Consider the following 15,948-nt stretch of genomic DNA (forward strand, 5'->3'; position numbering starts at 1 on the left):
AAGAACTTTTCTCATTAAAAAAAGATGTTTGTATGTGTACATATTTATATGTAAAATACATATTATATAAAATAGATGTGATTATACACACACATGCACAAATATATACAAAGTTTGGGAAAAGGGCAGAAAAAAGCCAGCTGTAATCATAGCAATCTAACCTGTGTCAGATGCTCAGTTTTTTTCCCAGGATTTGTTTTAGTTTATGTCCATCTGCATACCTGTTTTTTTGTTTGTTTTTTTTTAACATCTTTATTGGAGTATAATTGCTTTACAACGGTGTGTTAGTTTCTGCTTTATAACAAAGTTTATCAGTTATACATATACATATGTCCCCGTATCTCTTCCCTCTTGCGTCTCCCTCCCTCCCACCCTCCCTATCCCACCCCTCTAGGTGGTCACAAAGCACCGAGCTGATCTCCCTGTGCTATGCGGCTGCTTCCCACTAGCTATCTATTTTACGTTTGGTAGTGTATATATGTCCATGACACTCTCTCACTTTGTCCCAGCTTACCCTTCTCCCTCCCAGTATTCTCAAGTCCATTCTCTAGTAGGTCTGTGTCTTTATTCCTGTCTTGCCCCTAGGTTCATTCATGACCATTTTTTTTTTTTTTTTAGAGTCCATATATATGTGTTAGCATACGGTATTTGTTTTTCTCTTTCTGACTTACTTCACTCTGTGTGACAGACTCTAGGTCCATCCACCTCACTACAAATAACTCAATTTCGTTTCTTTTTATGGCTGAGTAATATTCCATTGTATATATGTGCCACATCTTCTTTATCCATTCATCTGTTGATGGACACTTAGGTTGCTTCCATGTCCTGGCTATTGTAAATAGAGCTGCAGTGAACATTTTGGTACATGACTCTTTTTGAATTATGGTTTTCTCAGGGTACATGCCCAGTAGTGGGATTGCTGGGTCGTATGGTAGTTCTATTTTTAGTTTTTTAAGGAACCTCCATACTGTTCTCCATAGTGGCTGTATCAATTTACATTCCCACCAACAGTGCAAGAGGGTTCCCTTTTCTCCAAACCCTCTCCAGCATTTATTGTTTGTAGATTTTTTGATGATGGCCATTCTGACCGGTGTGAGATGATATCTCACTGTAGTTTTGATTTGCATTTCTCTAATGATTAATGATGTTGAGTGTTCTTTCATGTGTTTGTTGGCAATCTGTATGTCTTCTTTGGAGAAATGTCTATTTAGGTCTTCTGCCCATTTTTGGATTGGATTGTTTGTTTTTTTGATATTGAGCTGCATAAGCTGCTTGTAAATTTTTGAGATTAATCCTTTGTCAGTTGCTTCATTTGCAAATATTTTCTCCCATTCTGAGGGTTGTCTTTTCATCTTGTTTATGGTTTCCTTTGCTGTGCAAAAGCTTTTAAGTTTCATTAGGTCCCATTTGTTTATTTTTGTTTTTATTTCCATTTCTCTAGGAGGTGAGTCAAAAAGGATCTTGCTGTGATTTATGTCATAGAGTGTTCTGCCTATGTTTTCCTCTAAGAGTTTGATAGTGTCTGGCCTTACATTTAGGTCTTTAATCCATTTTGAGTTTATTTTTGTGTATGTGGGATCTCAGCTCCCTGACCAGGGACTGAACCCACACCGCCTACATTGGAAGGCGAAGTCTCAACCACTGGGTCGCCAGGGAAGTCCCCATGATGATTTTTTTAAATGGCTGCAAATTATTCCAATTAATTATTATATAATTAATAACGGAAGATATATTATGCCAGCTAATTAACCATTTTTCTCTATCGCTTAACATTTTTGGAACTTTCCATTTTCAGTAAAGTTACCCTCCTTGCAGTTTCCAAGTTCAATGTCCATGGTGCTGACTATAAACTTTACATAACTGTAACGTGTGACATGATTTTGATTTTCTTGCCTTTCCATTTCCTAATTTTCTTCTGATACAAAGTAAAGATGATCTATAGGACCCAGTCATTAGAGACAGCCAGGAGGCTGTTTCTCCATCATAAACCAGGAAATGCTGGATCTGCAAGGCATCACCGCTCTTCAAATTCAGAGCTCTAGACAGGTAAAAGACCAAGGGAAACCTGCCCAGCAATTACCTATACAGGCAGAAATCCTCTTTTCCCGAACACTTAAAGACCCTGAACAATAGATGCCAGGAAATCAGACCCAAATTTTTAACTTCTATTAAGTTAATCTTTTTTTCTCTCTCTTTGCGGCACAAGCTCTTCCCAGGCAGAGGCTTAAGGTGGGTCCCTCTTAACAGCAGGGACCCCAGGAGAAACGGCTGACAGTCATCCTGTAAACTGTAGGTGCTCCAATGCCCTTTGGATATTACCTTTTCTACTTATAAAGTCCTATTCTGTCTCAGTTTTCTCACATAAGTGGCCTAAGAAGTGTGTCTCAGAGCTGCATGCTGTCTCTCACACCTTCATTTACCAAGGGCAGGTGAGGGGATGAAATGGAGGCAGAGCCTGGGGGCCAAGTCACCGCAGCTGTGGGGCTGTCAGTTCACTTGTGAACGGGAGCTCAGGGAAGTTGTGGGCATAGGACTCTTCACTGGGCCCAGGAAGGCAGTGTAGTTACACTCAACAGATGTTCAAAACCCAAACTTGGGCTCTGGATCTGGTATGTGTGTGTGGTGTGTGTGTGTGTGTGTGTGTGTGTGTGTGTGTGTGTGGTGGTGGTGGTAGTGATGGTATCTGACACTTGAATATCCAGTATGTGTTTGGTACTTGACACTCATTATTTCATTTTCTTCCCAGCAACTCTGTGACATAATCATTACAAGCTCCATCTTATGAATATGGAGACTGGTTTAGCAAGCTTAACTAACTCATATAAGGTTACACAACTAGTAAATGGTGGAGCCAGGATTCAAAGTTCAAGCTTTTTTATTCACACCATAAAGTCTTCAATATGACAGGATTCATGTCATCAAGCCTATCATCATGGGGGCAGGTAGGAAATGTGGGAATATGGGACACAGGAGGTCAACTAACCTGGGCTTCCCATTCACGAAGGGCCTCAATGTAGACTCTTGACGAGTATCTCCAAATATATGCCCAGAGCTACACGGACAGGATTGAAAGAAAACAATGTTCATCACACAGCTTTGAACTTCAGCCCCACGTTTCCCTAGTAAATCACCAGCAGTTCCCTATGAACTAATACTTTACCTTGAGAATAGGAAAATTTTATCACCTTTATGCATGTGTGCAATATTGCAAATTTGTACAGATAAGCATTTAAAATATCCTTCAATTTTCATAATCCTGCTTTGTCATTATTTTACTTCTTTAATATATGAATAGCCTTGAAAACAACAGCAAAGTAATCCAGGCCTCTTTCAACCTCTGAGTGACCTTGATCTGACATTATGGTTGTTCTAGAAAAACCAGGTTGTATATTAACTGTAAGTGTAATGCAAAAAAGAAAAGTTAGGGACAGGTTTCTGTGCAATTACTTCAAGGGACATTTTCAGGGGCAGGGAGTCAACTCTCATGTACCTGTTGTAGAGACTCCACTATTTGTGATTCCTTAAGTATATGCATCTTAAGAACCTAAGAGCTGTTATCCCATGGATTGCATACATGGTATTGGCACAGGTAAGCAATCAATCACCAGCAGATTTTATTATGATGCTAATGGTCCTCCAGCTCCTGGGCCTCTCTTTTCTTGTGTAGGCAGGCAAGGGCCCTGCTGCCAAGAGGCCATCACTCTCTGCCCCAAGCTGGCCAGCCACGCCACGACTGACTGAGACTACATGTATTAAAGGAGGGACTTGAACATGTCAATTAAGCTGTCCCTCGCTAAATTTCTCCCATTCTACAGTGAGATTTGTGAAGTGTTTTGACACCCTGGCTAAGCTACTAGTCTTAGTAGAGAGGGACAATAAGAACAAATAAATGGCTATTAAACTGCTGTGAATAAAGATTAAAGTTAGAGTCACAGCATTTTGGGGTGGGAAGGCCCTGAGAAAATATTACTCTAGCCCACATGTGTTACAGATTGGGAACTGCAGCCCTAAGAGGCTGTGACTGCCAGTATTATTTTTTTTAATTTATTAAAAAAATACATTTATTTATTTATTTATTTATTTATTTATTTATTTATTTGGCTACGTCAGGTCTTAGTTGTGGCACGTGGGATCTTCGTTGCAGCATAAGGGGTCTTTTGTTGTGGTGCGCGGGCTCTATAGTTGTGGCTCGCAGGCTCCAGAGCACATGGGCTCAGTAGTTGTGGCACGTGGGCTCTCTAGTTGTGGCACGTGGGCTCTCTAGTTGTGGCATGCGGGCTTCAGAGCACACGGGCTCAGTAGTTGTGGCGTGCAGGCTTAGTTGTCCTGCGGCACGTGGGATCTTAGTTTGTTCCTCCTGTAGATCCCTAATCAGGGATCGAACCAGCGTCCCCTGAATTGGAAAGCGGATTCTTAACTACTGGACCACCAGGGAAGTCCCCTGCCAGTATTATTTTTGCTACACCATGCTGCTGTCCTTGTAGAGATCTAGAGCAGGGGTCAGGCCACCTGTTTTTGCTAAGTAGAGTTTTACTGGAATACAGTTATGCCCATTCATTTATGAGTTGTCTATGGCTGCTTTAGAGCTACACAGCATTGTTGAGTAGTTGCAACAGATGTCGTATGACCCACAAAGCCTAAAATATTTACTCTCTGGCCCTCTACAGAAAAAGTGCTGACTCTGGCTCTACAGGATGAACAAAGTAGATGAGGAGGAACCAAGCCATGCCAGAACCATGTGAGTGAACTTGGCAGTGGGTCTTTGGAGGCCTGCCAATGGGCACCTGAGTGAGCTTGGAAGCAGGTTCTCTAGCTCATATGCAGCCTGGAGATGAACACGGCCCTGGCCAACAGCTTGACTATAACCCCACGAGAGACCTTGAACCAGAGGTGCCCTGTTAAACTGTGCCTGGGTTCCTGTGAGATAACAAATGTTTGCTGTTTTAAGCTGCTAATGCAGGGGGTGGGGAGGGGGTACTTTGTTACACAGCAATAGATAACTAATACAATTGTGTCTCATTAGCTGGGCTCACCTTTTCAAGGCGAGTGAAATTCTACCTCCTGGGTCAAAGTGCCATTACGATCTGCTCTGTGGAGCCTTTTGGACCCCTGGTCTCCATCTCCAAATGGAACCATCTATGGCAACTGCTTACTTAGAGTCTATCCCTTGGCCTTGTGGTCAGTTATGTAGATGTCTGTCTCTCTGGCTGGTGCTGTGTTTCATTCAATTTTGTAATCACAGAATCTGATTTAGTACCTATTATTCATAATGGAATTATAATATTTACTGAGTACTTACTACGCATCAAGCACTTTATGTACATTATCTCATTTAACCCTCACAACCACCTTAGGAGGTAGATACTATTTTTAAGCCCATTTATTAGGGGAGAAAGCAAAGGTTAAAGAGGTTCAGCAATCTGCCTTTTATCCTCTAGTGAGCTAGTGGGAGCACCAATATTTGAACTCTGACTGACCCTGAAGCTGCCACATTCTGTTGACTGGGACCCAAAGTCCCAGGATATGTGGCTCCGGTCTTGGCACTGTCACATTTAACTGCGGACCCAGAAAAGTCACTCACACAGAGGACACCAGTGTCCTCCTTCATAAAGTGGCGATGATGATGTCCCTTTCCTATCTCTCAGAGTTACTGCGAGAAAAAGCACATGTGCTGAAATACTGATTTTTAGTTCACAGCAAATGTGGAATCAAAATGAAGTGATTTTCTGATCTTTGACCAGGCACCCATGGCAGACCTAAAAGAAGATCAGGAAAACAAGCAGAGTTGGACAGAGGTGGGAGGGCACTTCAGGGAAGACCCAGAGGGAGGGGAAAAGGGACACTGGAATCTGCTTCCGACACCCCTTCCCACTTCCTGTTCCTCCCTCTCCTGCTCTTGGTATCACTGTGGCCCCCGTGCCCCATCTGCAAAACTCCCCCAAACAGTGGTGGGATGGGTAATGAGGAGAAATCCTCAGTTCTTTCACACTTCGGGAGTTTTTACTGGGACTGCCCTGAGCTCTCTCCTCCCTGGAAAGCCCTCTTCATGTTATCTGGCTGACTCTGACTTCTCACTACATCTCGGCCTCTTCCAGAAATAAAAGTGTCCTGGATCCCCCAGGCTGGACTAGTGGTCCTGGTTCTGAACTCCCACAGTACCTGCCATACCTCGCATACAAGGGAGTCTGAATTTTTCACAGTTGCATCCTTAGTGTGTAGCAGAGTGCCTGACAAACATTCGACTGATTTTAGATGAATAAAGGAAAGAATTTTCACCCACTTCTAAGGCTGTTCTGTGCTAGAATGTAAATCGCATAAGGAAACTGCCTGGTGCTCAATCCAGCACCAGGCATGTAGTGGAAGCTCAATAAGTATTTGTTCACCAGCTGGCCCTCAACGTTTGGCCTCATATTACTAGATCCAGGGCAGTATGGTTTGATTAAAAGGAGATGAATTCAAGGAATGGCTTCGAGGTTCAGAAGACACCCCAACTGTGGCCACACTAGAATGGATTCCCAGGAGCTTCCTGGACATGGGTTCTTGTGACTTAAGTTCCTAGACTTCATGATGCTATAACATCAGTGTGTGCACTCATCCTCCAGGAAAAGCATTATCTATCTATTCTGCTCAGACTGCAGTCAAATGACCCTGTATTTAAACTGTATGTTTCCTGGAGCAGTGATCTTCAAAAGTTTAAAAAAAAAAAAAAAAAAAGAGAGGTACTTCTGTACGGACTACCTATTTCTTCTTGCTTCCTTAAATGCCACTGATACACACACACACACACACAAATACCAAAAACCAACATTGCTTCTCTTCCAACGAACAACAAAATCCCAAGAGATCAAAAACTTCCTCAAGGTTTCCTTTCAGTTATCAGTTCTGATAAGTTAGGTAAAATGGACATCCCAAGAAAATAAAGAACCTGACATATTCTTAACATCAAAACCAGAAAAAAATGCTGCCTAATAATCACCCAGAAAACGTGCACTGTCAGTATTTCCCACCATTACTTGGCAATCCACCTACTTTTCTAAGGGAACCAAGAACTCTGCAGACATCATCTGTCTCCATCAAGATGCCTGTACAAACCTGAGTCAGATATATCTTGCCCAGTTATTATTTTTATCTCTCCCACTTAAGCATTCCTAATCGTATGTAAGCAATTTTCCAGAAAATATTGGAAGTGTCCCTAGCTATTGTTTTTTTCCTTCCTTCATTTTTTTTCATTAATAAATATTAGATGTCCATAAGATTAAGGTAGGAAGGATGGCAGTTTTCAAAATTTTGCATATTAAAGTTTGCTCAAAGAAAATGAAAAATTCGGTCAAAGGAAATTTGCTTATTTGTAAGCTAAAATCAACAGCCAGCCCCACTTCCCACAGTGTGGAGTGCAACATGGAAAACCCAGTTTGTGGAAACAGTCCAAAACCAATTAAAGTAGATTTAAGTAACTGAGCATATAAAAATATGCATAACAATCCACAGATTTCTAGAGTATTTCTAGAGAGTGGTACAGGGTAGAAGGAAAACAAAACCAGAAATTGATAAGCTCTTAACCTACTTTTAATTCACTCAACTAAGTAAATATCAGACTGGCTTAAATTCCCAAATTTTCAATCCTTAATGTTTTCTTAGCCTGATATAGTAATACATAAAGTGTATTAACTTACTGTCTTTGGGGGAAAAAATACTGCTGCTTAAACCAGAGATAGCTGGAAAAGGATCCTACAATCTTCATTAGAAAAAAAAAGGTACATGTATGCATGGCAACAAAATCCATGAGGAGACATTTATCTGTAACCTGCTTTGGGGTAGTCTGAAGATTTCTTGACAGCATTCCCTCTCGCTGGTGGACTAATGTAGAAAATTTAACACCAGAAGAAGTTGGCATGCTTTTTAGCTTCTCTTTTTTAACAATGGGATAAAAAATTGTATTCCTATTTCAACTATGTTCAAAATTGTGCCAGTGCTTTGGGGGAATGCAAGAATTTTGCTCTGCGGTTCTAGCAGGTGCAAGATTTGTAGATCAATTATACCCCACAGGCAGTGGTGCACTGGCAATGTTTAACAACTGGTTCTACAGAAAAAAAAATGTTTATTATAAATAAAGCATGTGTAGCACACAGTTTATAAGTAATAACAAAAACCCCAATAGTTTCTTTTTATAACGAATTCCATAGGGCCAACTTATTTTCACAGAATGCTTTAACTGAGTTTTGCCAGACTCTTTTGCCAGTAAGCATAGATTTGATTTGAATGTTAGTTGATATTTTCATTTGAGTTAATAAGTTAGACAAAAGTGAAAATAGGAACACATTTCTTGGAATTTCACTTGGTTGTTAATGACTAGTTCTTTGCTGAATCAGACAACAGCTTTTAAATACTGGAAGAAAACTTCCTCCAGGAATTTTTTGGGTTATCCTCATGTAAAAGCTACAGACTCAGCAAACCTTTACGTTTAACTTGCATTAACATTTCTTCATCATAGTCTTAAGTGTCATCAAGCAACCAAATATTAAATGAAGCCAGACTTTATAGCATTCGCCACTTTCCATGGTGTAAATGCTTCTGTCATGGCTGATTTCAAGCTAGCAATGTTAGGTCCCTGAACACAAAGCTGGAGAGATGTATGGTTTTGCACCATTACGGAGTGTTTCTACCACACAGATACGATAGATGTAAATACCCTCAAGAACACAGAAAACAGTAAAATAATTAGGAAGTGATGAGTTTTGAGTATGTATTAACTTTGTTTTTACTTTAATAGAATTTAACTTTTCGTATCACCTCACAACATTTCTGAAATTCCAAAATTCCTCAGCCAGTCCTGGTGGCTCCAGCACAAGGTTTCAGGGTTCTGGCCTGAAGGGCAGACGCACTTCTCAGACAATTTTCCCTCAGGCACACACCACTAACCTCCAATTAGCAGTGACCCCAGGCCCAACTTCCCCTGCTGGGAGTTAATCAATCTCCAGGGGTGGGATGTTGGGCATTAGGTTCTCAGTAGAGTATTAACACTTAGGGAGGGAGGAAATGACTTCAGCACAGTCACAGGACTCAGAGACATTACTCAGTTTCCTCACCTGTAGAATGGGGATGATGCTGTTTCTAGCGCGATTATAAGGATTAGAGATAAGGCATACAAAGGTCCTAAAATAATGCCTGGAATATAACTGTTTATTGTTAAGGTGGTGGCAGGATCACTGTAAAAGACGCCTTTTCTGGACACACATGGATCCGTCATGAAGCTGCTTCCTCTCTAATAGAGAAGCACTTTTCAAATGTGAGTGAAAGACGAGCAAGCCAGGTCACAATCAGATTTCTTGAGTATATGAAAGATAATTACCTGGCTCCCCAAATCACGATTTCATCTCTGCTCAGGAAATACAAAAAAAACAACAACAACAACAAAAAAAAAACACACACACACAAAAGTGAAGGGAAACTTATAATTGGAGAGTTTTAGCACAGACCCAAAGGGTAACTTGTAACAGTAAATATTTTATGTTGATGTTATTTTATGTTATGTTTATGTTATTTTCCTATCCCAGAGGAAACACACAAATGTTTGTAGAATTGAAATGAATAATCTCTTTCTCTCTATTCTCCTGTTTTAGTTTCTTTGGACTGAACAAATTTCGGAATTGTAAATGTGGTGCCTATAATTACTCCAACTTAAATCTGGATGCCTTGAATCATCAGAGAGGCTGAAGTCCTTTGGCCTTTCCCTTCCTTTCCTTCCTTTTCTAGTACCCAGGGTCCTGCCTCACCCTCTTCTGGAACCCACTGTGCCCATTCACTCTTCTTGGGCTCTCCATGGGGGATTACTGCTTTGGCCTCTCTCAATATCACCTCAGTCATTTGCCTTAGATACACTTCAGAAGAGGGTATCTATTTAACCTTCATTTCATTAAAAATACTCCTTTCTTCACTAAGCAGTAAAAGATGAGAAGTCATCACAGAATGGTTTTAGGTGTGGTAGCCAGCTTCCCAGCTGGGACCCCATGATCCTCACCTCCTGGTATCACATCCTATTGCAGTCCTCTGCCCACACTGAATCAAGGCTGCGTGTTCAATAAAACATGGCAGAAGTGATGATGTGTGACTGTCAACGTTAGGTTAGAGAAGGCATAATTGCTTCTGTAACAGTCTCTCAGGTGGTTCACTCTGAGGGAAGCCAGCTGCCCTGCTGTGAGGACACTGGCGCAGTGGAGATGCCCCGTGGGGAGGAACCCACCTGACCCACCTTGGAAGTACATCCTCCAGTGCCAGTCAAGCCTCAGTGACTGAAGCCACAGCCAGACACCTGACTGTACCCTTAGGAAAGCCCCCAAGCCAGAAGGGCACACCTCTCAAATTCACGGCCCTCTCTTTTGCCCTCACCGCAGGATAAATTTCCAGGCTTCTGCTGAGGTGGAGGGGATGCTGCCACCCAGGTGCTTGCAGTGGCAAAAGGAGGTAGGGTGCCAGCTGCTTGTTAAACCAAGTTCAGCCGCTCCTGCCATTCTGGCCTCAGCCTCCTCTCAGCCTGAGGCGCCTGCCGCTGCTGGTCCTGGAGCCTTTGCAGGACCCTTCCCTGAAAACTGGTGGGGCCCACTGTCCCGCTTCCAGCTTCTGGGTCAGCTTTCTCAGGGCCACTGAGTTCGTGGCCACTCATCCACCTGCCTTCTAGCAGCACTAGGTGCCTCGGGTCTCTGAAACAGGGGATGTCCAGGCAATATTCAGGGTGGGGACCATATAAAGATAGGAGGATGGAGTAAATAAATAGGCACGAAGCATCCCAGGATTCCTCCAGTCTACTTCTCACCCTCAATCTCCTAAACAAACACTGGCAGCCAGGCCCTTACCCGCTGGGCAAGAGTTTGCAGGTATTTTCTTACAGGATCTGGCCAACACGTGAGGAAAGCCCTAAAGACACTGACATTAGAAGTTCCCTAACAGCTGGCTCAGCCAGCTCGTTACAACAAAAGTCATCATCGATAAGTGCAACCTTCCCCCCACCCTCACATTCTTGTTCGGAACTTCAGTTTTTAGTTCCTTACTCTTATATCTGAGAACACTAATGATTATCAAATAGCTGAAGAAAACCAAAAAAACAATGCGGAGAGATCAGGAACTGTGGAGTAAAAAGAAAATTTCAAAATTTATTATTAAAAAACTCATAGAGATAAGAGAAATACGTTGTCTCATGAAGCAAGAAAATGATACTGTTAAAAAAAGAGCATTCAGAGAACAAAAAAAGACCTCTTAGGAATTAAAAACATGACAGCATAAATAAAAACTTCAATTGAAGGAATCTAAGTTAAAATTAAGAAATTGGAGTGAAAAGACAAAGAAATAGGTAACAGGAGAGGAAGAATAAGAAAAGCAGATAAATAATCCAGGAATTCCAGGAGATCTAGAAAATAAAACAAAACACCCACAGAAGAAGAAACATCAACAAAATAATTCGAGAAAATTCCCCAAAACTGGAGGGTAGATTTTCTAGATTTAAAAGGCTCACTGAGTGTCCAGTGCAGTGGATTAAAGAAAAAAACAACTGGCACTGAGGAATATCATTGTGAAATTTCTCAATATATTCAACCAACTTTCAGAGAAGAAAATACAGTTTTATGTATGTATAAAGGACTGGGAATTGGAACGGTGGTTGGTATTAGAATACTTTTCAACAGCCATACTGTGAATAAGGAAACAATGGAGCAATATCTTTCAAAATTTTGAAGAAAAAAAATTTGCTTGAAAATAATTTCCAACAGAGAACTCTCTATGCAATCATGCTATCAGTCAAGTGAGGTATTGATAGAATACAGACATTTTAGACAGGCAAGTTCTTACATAACTTTAAACCTCCAGATGCTTTTTCTTAGGGAGCTGCTGTAGGATGTGGTCCATGAAAATGAAGGAATAAAACAAGGAAGAAAAAAAAAAAAGCTGTGAGGTCTAGGAGATAGCTCTGACACAGGAGAGAAGTAAAGGGACTCTGTGGATGGTAATGCATAAGACCTCAGATAACCAGGCAAAGGGGGCAACCCGTCCGGATGAGCAGGTCAGCAGTTTCTGAGAGAGACTTCTTCAGACCCATGAAACTGACATAATTGACATAACACCTGATATGAAACTGATAGAATCATGAAACACCTTCAGAGAGTATCTAGACAGCTGGCAAATATTTCAGTACTGAATGAATGTTAAGTACATAAAACACACACACACACACACACACACCCCAAAGAGACAAAAATAAATAAACAATTAAAAAGAAAATTATTAACTCCAGGGATAAGTTGTGCTGATAAGAAAAAAATCGTTTAGTATATGCCCCATTTCTGAATAGCACATATAGTCATAATAATGTAAATTTTGAATACTTTTCTAATCAAAACTGAGATATAACTATACTGTGAGGATGGCAATTGCACATGGTATAGACCAGGAGAATAAAGAGCTAAGTCCTCATGTTCGAAGGTGAAAGTTAATGTGCGGTGCCTCAAACTGAAAAAGCAGGAGGTGGCAATACTTACTTGCCATTAGGCATATGGAGGCAGAGTTGAAAGTGGTCTTTCTTGGGAGGGAAATGAGGAGCAGGGGTCTGGGACCTGTTCTTTCTCGTATGAAACCTCGTAGAACGAGCAGGTTTTAAAAATTGTACCCTGCTATATATAACTTTGACGAAAATTTTAAAAAATAATTTAAAATGTAATAGTATATAGAGAGCTAACATGTGACTGCTTTTTCAAAATAACATCTATGCGATTTTGGTAAATAATATTTTGGGTGTTTACTTTCCTTTTTAATAAGTTGAGAGGCTTGGACTACATAACTGCTACAGTCCCTTGACCTCTACACGTGTATGTTTTTTGTTATCTCTTTGTATGTGTCTGGACTTGTGAACACAAACATACAGAGATCTGATAATCAATAGTGGAACTCCCTTGATTATTTGATCATTAAAAATTAGTATGTATTATCCACATATCTGCAAAGACACAATCCGATACTACCAAGTGAAGGAGAACAAGGCGGCTCAAGCATCTACCGATTTGTAGAAAAACACCTGAGGCCGCATTTCTGTCTTCCTCTGTCCATGTGAGAGGAGACACAGGAAGAGACTAAAGTTCCCTGCTGGTTAGACTCTGGCCTGTGACGCACGCACTGTGATGAGGATCTCAAAGTTAATATTTGTCCATCTCAGGGAGTTAAACTTGGCTTGAGAACTTGGGGGGTGGGGAGAAAAAGGAAAGTGCTACATACTCTGGTGGAGATTTGTGCTCAAGTCAATGTTAATCTTGGTAGCACAGCTAAGTCACTCGCATCCTCTCTAGCATGTGCCAAGGAAGAACATGGCGAGTCCTTCAACAAAACCAACACTAAAATGGGGAGGGCCGGGTATGGAACTTTGAATTAAAGAGAAATACGAGGATTGTGAAGGTGATTTCTTCCTAGCTTGGTGACTGGTAAATCACTTAATCTCTCTATGCCCTGAATTCTTTGTCCATAAATATATATTCCATGTAGCTGTTAGAAGTATACGTGTTAACACCCGTAGAACACTGAAAACAGTGCCTTGATATATCTTCTCTAAAAATAGATGCAAAGAACGTAACTGATTTATAGGGGTCTTGGATTCATGGTTGGCGTGCACTTGCATGGGCTCTCTCTCTCTCTCTTTAACCTGGTCTTTATTTATGTAACCTGGTCTTCAGGATAATGGAAGCTCTAAGAGGAGAGACTTTCCCATGACAGATTTGGTCAAGTCAATCTCAAAAAGTCAAGGAACGTACTGCTCACTGACCATAGTAAGCTTGTTGGGCAAAATCTCAGGTTACATTCATTTGCACTACCATTTAGTATCTGACACTGAAGCTTTCCTTTGGTTGCCAGATGTATTTGGCACTCTGGAGGGGATGGACAAACTCTGTACTAGTGCCAAGTCAAGGAGTCCAAGGACTGGTTTAAGGACAGGCCCTCATCCTTTTTTGTTATCCCAGGTCCTCAACAATATCTGGCATACAGAGAAGGAGCTCGTTTGTTGAATTTAAAATGAAAAAAAAATACACTGATATGCTTCTCATAGTCAAAAGTTATATAACCATACCTTATAGTCACCCACAATTCTCTCATCTAAGAATGCAATCTTATTTTTCACAGTCATTTTTCTGTTTATACTAAAACTTTTATAGGTTAAACCACTATATTAAACGGAATGTTAGTGTATCATATTACAGTATGTGTAATTTACATTTAAAGAAATTAATAAAGAAGACTGTCATCCTACGGAAGTAGTACTGTTTAGTTGTGAGCTATTTTTACCTAAAAAAACCCCAAAGAATATGAATTCCTTATCAGATTTATGGTTTGCAAATATTTTCTCCCATTTCATAGGTTGCCTTTCTCTCTGTCATTTCTTTTGCTATGCAGCTTTTACTTATTATTTTTTAAAAATTTAAAAATATTAATTAATTTTATTTTTGGCTGTGTTGGGTCTTAGTTACGGCACGCAGGATCTTCACTGCAGCACGCGGGATCTTTCGTTGTGGCGCGTGGGTTTCTCTCTAGTTGTGGTGTGCAGGCTCAGTAGCTGTGGCTTAGTTGACCTGCAGCATGTGGGATCTTAGTTCCCTGACCAGGGATCGAATCCGTGTCCCCTACATTGGAAGGCGGATTGTTAACCACTGGACCACCAGGGAAGTCCCCCATGCAGGTTTTTAGCTTGAGGTAGTCCCATTTGTCTATTTTTGCTTTTGTTTCTTGTGCTTTTGGTGTAAGATCCCAGAAATCATCGTCAAGATCAATGTCATGAAGGTTTTCTGTTATGTTTTCTTTTTGGAGTGCTATAGTTTCAGGTCTTAGGTTTACATCTTTAGTCCATTATGAGTTGATTTTTGTGTATGGTTTAAGATAAGGGTCCAATTTCGTTCTTTTGCATGTGGATATCCAGTTTTCCCAACTGTCTTTTCCTCATTGTGTACTCTTGGCACCCTTGTCAAAGATCAGTTGAACTTATGCTGTAGACTATAGGTCTGTATGCCCTAATGAATGGGATTAGTGCCTTTATAAAAGAGACCACGGAAAACTCTCTTGCCCCTTATGCCACATGAGGTTATGGCAAGAAGACAGCTCTCTATGAACCAGGAAGTGAGAGCTCACCAAATACTGAATCCCAACACCTTGATCTTATATTTCCCAGCCTCCAGAACTGTGAGAAATAAATTACTGTTGTTTATAAGCCACCCATTCTATGGTATTCTGTTATAGAAGCCTGGATGGACTAAGACGCCATATATTTATAAACTTATTTCTGGACTTTTTATTCTGCTCCATTAGTCTATATGTCTGTTTTTATGCCAGTACCATACTGTTTTAGTTACTGTAGCTTTGTAATACATTTTGAAATCAGAAAGTGTGATACCTCAAGCTTTTTCTGTCTCAAGTTTGCTTTGGCTATTCTGGGTCTTTTGTGGTTCTGAATGAATTTTAGGATTGTTTTTTCTTTTTCTGTAAAAAAATGCCATTGAGATTTTGATAGACACTGCATTGAATCTGTAGATCATATTGGGTAGTATGGACACTTTAACAATATTAAGTCTTCCAATCCATGAACATGAGCTGTCTTTCTGTTTATTTCTGTCTTCTTTATTTCTTTCAACAATGTTTTGTAGTTTTCAGTGTACAGGTCTTTCACCTTCTTGGTTAAACTTATTCCTATAAAAATAAAGTATTTTATTTTTTTGCTGCTACTTTAACTGGGATTGTTTTCTTAATTTCCTTTTTGGATAGTCTGTTGTTAGCACATAGAAATGCAACTGATTTTTTTAAGTTGATTCTATATCCTGTGACTTCACTGAATTCCATATTAGTTATAATTTGTGTGTGTGAATGTGTAATCTTTAGGCTTTTCTACATGTAAGATCCTGTGGATTTTTATAATCATTTCATAAATGGTGG

The 15,948-nt window shown here is 40.4% G+C and overlaps 1 protein-coding gene across 3 annotated transcripts in view; it reads right to left on the minus strand.

Moving 5' to 3' along the window:
* The window catches only part of C5H4orf19 (chromosome 5 C4orf19 homolog), an 85,778-nt gene that overhangs the window by 26,759 nt on the left and 43,071 nt on the right, over nucleotides 1-15,948 (minus strand). For 2 of the 3 annotated variants that reach the window (XM_036852644.1, XM_036852645.1), the window contains exon 2: nucleotides 2,984-3,052. The exons of the other annotated variant lie outside the window; for it this stretch is intronic. The gene's annotated coding sequence lies outside the window, so the exon portion shown is untranslated. The remainder of the gene's footprint in view (nucleotides 1-2,983; nucleotides 3,053-15,948) is intronic. 3 annotated transcript variants of the gene reach the window in all.

This window comes from Balaenoptera musculus, chromosome 5 (genome assembly GCF_009873245.2).
Source record: "Balaenoptera musculus isolate JJ_BM4_2016_0621 chromosome 5, mBalMus1.pri.v3, whole genome shotgun sequence".
In the NCBI taxonomy this organism is placed as follows: domain Eukaryota; kingdom Metazoa; phylum Chordata; class Mammalia; order Artiodactyla; family Balaenopteridae; genus Balaenoptera; species Balaenoptera musculus.